This window comes from Polyodon spathula, chromosome 7, assembly GCF_017654505.1.
Source record: "Polyodon spathula isolate WHYD16114869_AA chromosome 7, ASM1765450v1, whole genome shotgun sequence".
NCBI lineage: Eukaryota > Metazoa > Chordata > Actinopteri > Acipenseriformes > Polyodontidae > Polyodon > Polyodon spathula.
The window spans coordinates 51,710,449-51,719,145 of NC_054540.1; positions in this window are offsets into that span (position 1 = coordinate 51,710,449).

Consider the following 8,697-nt stretch of genomic DNA (forward strand, 5'->3'; position numbering starts at 1 on the left):
ATGGTAAATATTAGAAATGTATTTTGTATATTTCCATATGCTGTCTCAGCTTAGATCTAGTTGCAACAACAGTTCCCAGCGTTGAGTCTAATTCCAAAAGGACTTGTCTAATAGTGTCATGTGACTTGTTTAGTCAATGTCAGCTGTGAATTTGGGGACAGTGTTAATAGTTTCATAGTTATGTGAAACTGGGAATAACTATAACTCAGTTCCCAGGAACAATTTAAATGCAGTGTTTCCTTAGATATATCTGCCACTAATAGTGAAGAGAGGGTGACTTATACCTTATGGACCTATCCAGTATCCAATATGGTAGCATATAAAACAACTTTCGAACAAATTATGAGGCATCTTGAGTCAAATCTCATAAAATGAATATGTTCCCTAGGCCTAAATACACTAAATAGCGGTGGTCTTTTATCTAGTAAAGAAAACACAATTCAATGTTAGTGTAAGCATTCCTTCTGTAACACATATTATTTTCTTGGCCACTGTTTGATCGAACTTTGCTTTACATAACATGACATCAGGGGGCAAAGAGTATAGCATTCCCCTTCTCTCTGGTAAAGACAGGCAGAAATACATCACCATTTAGTAACAACTGCTGGTACAAGTTTAAAATACAAACTCACTTCTGATGTGTAAAGTGCTCAACAATAGTAATCCAATGTTATGTGTGTGTACAGCTGCAGGCTGCAAAATGGCTCTGAGGGAGGGGACACTATCATAATAGGATATTTGGGTGTTGGCTCCTAGGGTAAACATGGAGTCTACAGAAATTCAAATAAACACCGTTTTTCTATTAAGTGTTATTGTGGTGCAAAATCAACACTACAATGCAAATACTGTAAGAGCACGTTATTAACAAGGTAGATGTGCCTGAAATTAAAATAGGAATTTGAAGACAACATCAAGGTTTTTTAATTGTTCAAAATAAAGATATATCTAATTTGCAACACAAGTGTGTAATGTGTTCCATTTGACATACTGCAGTTAAGGTCAAAGTCCTGCACTCATCTGAAATATGACTACTATACAATTATTTTACATTTAAATTGTAAATAGACAACTAATAACCCTGCACTACTTTGTTTTCATATGTGTGCATTGTCACGTATGTCAACTGGAATTCGAGTCGACTTGCCTCATGCACACCGCTTAAGAATGAGTTGTATGATTTCATCTGACAAACTGCATAGAAAGGGAATGACACTCAACAGATACTTTTAATTGAAAACGTGTTTAATAAAAATCCCAAATAAAGTGATAAATGACACTGATCATTATCTTCAAGGATTGTGAAAAAAAGTGGAAGTGCTAAAATGTTACTCTGGTAAAGGTCTCCTTTTATAAGTAATGAGAAAGGAACATCTGTTTGGGGGGATAACTCATCTCGAATGGAAAACGGGTCCATGCCTAGTGTCAAATTCTCTAAATTGAAATAACCAAATATTGTAAGTAATGAAAAAAAAAAAAAAAAAAAAAAAAACCTTCAGGTCAGAGAATGCCACAACAAAGCAGGTTCAGAAGTGTCTCCTGGAATAGGTCAGTTATTGATTAGGTGAACAGCAATTTGGATTCCACCTTGATCAAATCAAAGGAGCTGATTGAATGAAATGAGAATACATAGAAAGAAAGAAAGGCATAAATGCAGTCTGTAGAAATTGTATCCTGAACCCTTCTTCCTTCAGTTTTTCTTAATGGCCCACTGTGACCGGATAGCTGAGTGGATGATGTCACAGACCAGGAAGTTGACACACAAGTACTGCGGGTTAGTCGACAATGCGCTCTTTTCATTTATTTAAACAAAATGGTTAAATAAAACAACACTAAAGAAACGGCACCGTGGCCAAAATAAACAGGCACACTGCTTCAATCAAAAACCAATACTGTGCTGGTCGAAATCCAGCATGAGTAGCAATTGTATTTCTTTTTTGCTTCTTACGTTGACATTCCTCTGAGTAACCCACCACTCTCCCTTTGTGAGCAACTGATGCTCTTTTATATGCATGGCCATCTCCAAATTAGTAAGTACTTAATTAATTTGAAGATGGCCACAATATGCAAATGTTTACCTGGATGGGGAATTAAACCCATCCATGCTGTAAAATGATAACTCCAAAACCATTGTGTTTCCAAACACCATTCCTTTTAAAATCATAACACATTTACCTGCCCTGCCACAGACCCATATTGACCTAGAGTTAAATTCATGGTTATACACCAGCAGAGGGAGACATTCGGAATATGTACAGGTTAGGACATTGCAAGGCTTGCAGAAATAAACAATTCCTTTACTAAGTTTCGAAATGTATCTGTAATCTACTAACTCCACCTCTGGATATTGGCTTTCAAATATTAAAAACTGCCACAAGAGAGTGTGCCTCCATATAAATATCATTCCTAAAAGAGAATTTGATGCTGACACCACTTTCGAATGAGAAAAGCATTGTACTGTAATTGGTTGAATCAGGGATGTATCTGTAGAACAACAATCATGCACAGAATATGTGTGTGCTCTAGAAGAACTTGTAATTTTTTTTCCAGCAACACACACAACCAAGCTTAATTTGTGTAACTGACTTGGGAGATAATGCTATTGAGAACATTTTATTGTTCTTGCTCGGTCAAAAAAAAGTAATAAGAATGTGTTCTGGTTGAAAAGTTTTTTGGTTTTTTTTAGTACAACAGTAATCCATCGCGTATCCACCCTAGCCGTTTCTCTGCCATGATCAACTTCTTCAGCAAAGTTAGTATGCTATTGAACAGAGAAGATTAGTTCAGATATTGCAGATCCTACCAAAGTTTTAGTACACCATGTTATACGTGATCCATGTGCTGCCATTGCTGTTCCGTATGCTGATATGTAAATAAATCCTGTTTGCCTCCACACAGCAGACAGATACCCTGTATCTTTCTAAACAAGGGATTTAGGGGAGCTCCCTAATAAAAGCTGAATCTCAAAACAATAATTGTGTGAATATAGTAATTGTTACAGCTGTGTATAATGGTATTTGAAACGGTTCATTCATCTGCCTTTACTTATCCACCCTTTCTCTTCTCTGGCCCCACCGCAGTTGGATATGCAATGGATTAGTATACTTCAAAGAATGGTTGGATAAGTTAAGACTTAAAGCCCTGTATTTACCATACTGATAGTATGGCTGGTACAGACTGTAATACCAAGTTCCTATCAGAAGAGGGAGTAAGAGGACTATAACACAGTCTTCTATTAACAGCTCCACAAGGCCACTCCTCAAAGGTGAGTATGAGACCTGTGATACTCAGTGGGCAGTGGAACAATGCAGACTCCCTCATAGCCCAAGGCCGCATTTGGGGATGTTGTGAGAAGTCAAGGTCTTTCCAACCACCAGAGCTTCCATTCTTAATGCTGACTTGAACAATAGCCCAACCCCCTAATCAAGCATGATCAATAAATGGAATCTCACCTCCCATTCATGGAGAGTTTCAGTACCCCATGGGATGAGTAGCGCTCCAGAACCAAAAATCAATATGCAGCATAAGCATTGCGCTTTAGTGCAGTAAACCGTTGTACCTACAGCATTCTCTACAGACAATGGGCAGGGATTGATTATGGCTGATAATTCAGGGCTTTGATGTGGATAATGCAGAGTTGCTTCCTGTGCATAGTCTCCCCTGGGAGCGGAAAGGATATCAGGTTTAAAAGAAGGTGTGTTTGTGTGTGGCTGTGAAGGGAAAGTGCAGCCCCTCTCAGCCATCAGGCTCTTATTACCTTACAAAAGGACATTATAAAGAACTGTATAAGAACATCCTACCAGGTTTTAGAGTGATAAAACAGTTCAGACAGGACAGTGCAGAATTTTGTGCAATTAATGGGCATAGGTGCATGATCTATCAATTAACCCCTGGAAGCCAGAACAGTTATCTGTCTAAGGTAACAAGAGAAAGCAGTTTGGTGGCCTGAAGTTCTACACAGACAGTACTCCACTGTCGGTCTCCATTTAAGAGAGTCCCAGGACTGAATGAAGGGTTGAAGGGGTGGTTGTTTAAGTGAAGCTTGAAGTGCTTTGGCCGAACTTTATACAGAAGCTCAAATACGGTAGTGCTTTCAACTTTCAACTTTCATGAGTAGTAAAATTCATAAGCAGAAATCTTTCAAATAAAAAAGTAAATCTAAAACAAACCTTGACCAAATCCCATTAATAACACAATCCAGTACCTCTGCAGATACAGCATGAATATTTCTCCTGGACAAATCACAAGAGACCAAAGCTGGATATGCAGTCTTTTCTAGTCTGTGCTTTAAAAGTTAAAAATAAGAAATATAAAGTGAGGCAAGGCTAAACTCACACAAGGAGGTATTGGTCATTTTGATAGTCGTTGAAAGATGACAAAGTCATGCCCATTTCCCCTTGTTCCTTGGTTCTCCCTTGCTAGGTATTCCTGTTCCAGTCATTCCTGGTTAAATGGTTTAGTTGTCACTGGTTACCGTGTATTATTCTTTTTTGTAAACGTACACAAACAGCAGTCAGTAGTCAAAACACGACCTCCGACGTCACAGATTTAATAAAACTGAAATTGAATGCAGTTTTCTAGTGGAAATTGTTGCCTCTTGGATAAAAAAGCAACAATCGTGTAGGCCATTATTGCCCACTGTGTCACTCTTTAAACCCTTGGGGCAATGGTTTCCGACCTAAATCTCAACATCAAGCAAAATGTATATACTTTTGTATTTAAAGCTTGTGATATTGTGAATGCTGATTTAAAATCACAATCATATTCCCAACACATGAATATTTTATATTATTTTGATTACGTAATAGGGTAGAACAGTTAGGTACTAGTAATATTAAATAATATTATAAGTAATACTTAGTAATGTTATAGCTGTAATTTAGTAGTACTCTGGTTATCCTTGGATCATTTATTCTGTCAGGCTTTACCTGCTACAGTTACTTGTAGCCTATTTCTCTGGCATGCACAGTGCACTTCCTGAAGGTGTTTTGTTTTGTTTTGTTTGTGTTTTAGGATCTCCAGGTGTATGTGCTTTCCATTACCGTGATAACAAGCTGCCGTTAGCCCCTTGATCACAAAAGCTGATTGACCGATTCTTTTCCCTTTTAAATGCAGCGGTGGCTTGAAGTTGAACTAATTATCATTCAGACAAGTGTTTCCAATCAATTCTCCAGAAAAAAGGGGCCAGATCTGGAAATGCCTGATCTAATTGCCATCCACTCCACCCCCTGCCGTGTGAGCGCGATAATGAATGCATTTCCTCCTCTCTTGGTCCAGGCATTATTTACAGAGAATTTCCTAGGGAATAAGACTCAGATCAACACTGCTGGATAGGGCATTATATTGCAGAGTTGAATCATCAACTGCTATTTGCTTAAAGAAGCAGTGTCCTTCATTACAAATATATATATATATATATATATATATATATATATATATATATATATATATATATATATATATATATATATATATATATATATACACTGTATTTCTGTACTTAAAAATTCAGACCAATATCAATGCGAATATGTAACAGACGTGTGTTTTTTTTTTTTTTTTTTTTTAATCCGCTAGGGGTGATACAATGACCCCAGCAGAATGGAGTCTAAATCTCCATGTAGAGCGTCCAGGTCTTAGATCTTGAGGAGTTTGTTAAGGTTTCTGAGAAACACAAGAATGTCAAGATTTTGAAAAAAACAGTTTGTAATTGTCATTTATAACCATATTGTGACAATGTGCAATCAAGGGAAGCCCTTTCTTTCTATTTAAGAAATACATGTGGCCTATTTGCCCCCCTAGTTTGGTTAGCCTCGCTATGCCATGGAAGTACAAAGATGTATAAAGTTGTCTTAGACAGCACACAACACAACTATTCAAATTTGACACATATTTGGTGTTTGTCCTTGTGGTAGTGCAGTAAAAAGGTAAACAGCTGGATACTTTCCTGATTTCTTTGTAATCTCCAGCTACCTACACAAGAACTGTCCAGCCTTCCACTGTCATCTTAGTGCAGAAGGCTTGTTTGAATCACAACTGGGTCAAATTTCCTGACCCTTCTTTGACATGTACTATTAATATTAATATAAATGTGGCGGAACATCTGCCCTGCCCCAAGACACACAGCTCAATGAAAGAATTCTCTTACCTTTTGATTGATTTTGTTTCTCCCTTCCTCCCTGAACTTATGACAGTTGGCTTTGTGTGTCAACTTTTTCTATCTAAATAATTCCCTATATATATATATATACACACACACACACACACACAAACACAATGGCCAAAAAAATGGAAACACCAACGTAAAGTACCCCCCCCCCCCCCCCCCCCCCCCCCCCCCCCCCCCCCCCCACAACTTAATAGGGTGTTGGGCCGCCATGTGCAGCCAGTACGGCCTGTATGCGCCGTGGCATAGAGTCTACCAGCCTCTGGATTTCTGCAGGAGGGATGCAGCACCATTCTTCCACAAGAAAGTCAATCAACTCACGCCTGGTTGATTGAGGTGGAAAACGCTGTCTCAGGCGCCGTTACAGAATATCCCATAAATGCTCGATTGGGTTCTGATCTAGTGACTGAGAAGGCCATGACATGGATAACATCAGTGTCATGCTTATCAAACCATTGGGCCAGCACACGTACTCTGTGGATGGGAGCATTGTCATCTGGTTGGTTCTAGTGACATGGTGTATTATATTAAGGTTCAGGATGCTTGGTGGTCATTGTTATAATAAGGCCCACAGTGACCATGCTGGAGAGCTGAGAATGGAGTGTTTTAGTGTTGTTATGCGACATCTTGAGTTATAGTATATAGGCGTGGAGGTGATTGCATTGAGGAATCAGTGAAACCCAGCACTGTTCATTACTCAGTCCCGCTCATTGACTGGTTATTGCAGCCCATGAATCACAAGAAAATAGATCCACAGCTTGGGCAGGGGCAGCTGTTACTTGAGAAGCAGGACTCGCAAAAGCAGCCTTGCTAATTCTATGGGTTTGTTACCACTGGAATCCAACAATATGGGTCAGCGCCCGTTGCTCCCACAGCTTCACTGAGCCTTGGGCGATTCACCTGGACAGCTTCCATAATTGTACTGAATGATTAGCATTAAGATATATTGTGGATGGGGACAAAATGGACCCTGGGAAAAGTTTGGAATTTTTGTGGGCAGACTTTGAATGTACCGAGGGTAGTGTTACATGGAATTTTGGATGTTGAGAGGAATCTATTTGTTGACCTGAGTTGCATTGTATACCTTTACAAAATGGTTGCTAAAATGTTATAAGCCATTGGTACTATAGAATGCTCCAACTGTAGTAAGATGTTCATATTTCACACACAGGTTTAAACCAGTGCACAACCAATGCACACCATTGGTTTAAACAGCGTCAGTTAAGGGTGTTACTATACCAGGGCTAAGAGCAATATTTCTCTCAAATTGTGTTTCCATTCCTTTACATTTGTGGTATCTATCAGTATTTTTCTACCTTTTTATAGGGGTATCATATTATATATTCTTGGAGTTACTACATTACTGTATATGTATGATGACAATTCTAAGCATTATACATAACCTTTAGTTGGTCTGATATAATCAGTAAAGTTATGCTTTACGGAGTTGCAAGAGGAAAGTATTGAATGAAAGGGTAACTTCATCCCATGTATACCCATCCTTCCTGCCCAATTATTCACTACCAATGTCACACTCTCCCCTGAAACAATGGCCCTTGACCCTACCAGGTGGCAGTTCATAATAGCAGCTTTTGACAACCTGGGAATTCTGATTCCAATTGTGTCTTCTGTGACCCCCACTTCTTGCACAGGGCAGAGCTGTACTCTGTCAATAGGAGAGTCTACCCCCTACTCAAATCTCATTTATACCAATTCAAGAGTTTTAATTGTGGTTCTTTCTTTAACAAATAAAGCATAGGGTCATGGGCCAGTTAAAATAACAAAGTAAAGAGTGTGGAGCTAAAGGAATTAGCGGCATGGTGGAAAGATGAGGTACTATTTATTCACCTCTGAACAACACACATTAATATCCCAAATGGGGAGGGGGATCCACTTAGCATAAACATTGCACAAGCCAGTGTCAGATTTGCAGTGGCAATTCTGTAGTGCTTTCACCTACTTTCTAAAGTATGCTCTTACCATGGTAGACTGCACTAAACTTTTAAAAGGGAGGTAACAGAAGTATGTTGTACGCTCTGTTTTGTCCTACTATATAGTGAAGCATTATCTTCAAAACCCAGGTCACGCTATCATTGAGAAAAGAAGAAGAGATGCATTCATAAATAATTGACAGCTTTTACTTAAGGTGCAGTCTCCCAGTTTTCAAAATAGCCTTTCAATATTTCAAAAGGTTGTTAACATACACTGAATTAAAGAATGGCCTTACAGGAGGCTGTGGGGTCCAGTGGTTAAAGAAACATGCTTATAACCAGCAGGTAGCTGGTTCAAATCCAAGCTCAACCACAGACTCATTATGTGACCAGTGAGCAAGTCACTTAACCTTCTTGTGCTCCATCTATATGTAGAGATGTTATTGTAAGTACCTCTGATGCATAGTTTACACATGCTAGTTTTGTATCTCGTAAAGCACTTTGTGATGGAGGTCCACTATGAAAGGTGCTATATAAAAATAAAGATTATTATTATTATTACTATTAATAGCCCACGATGCATAGCATATGTGAAGTCACTAA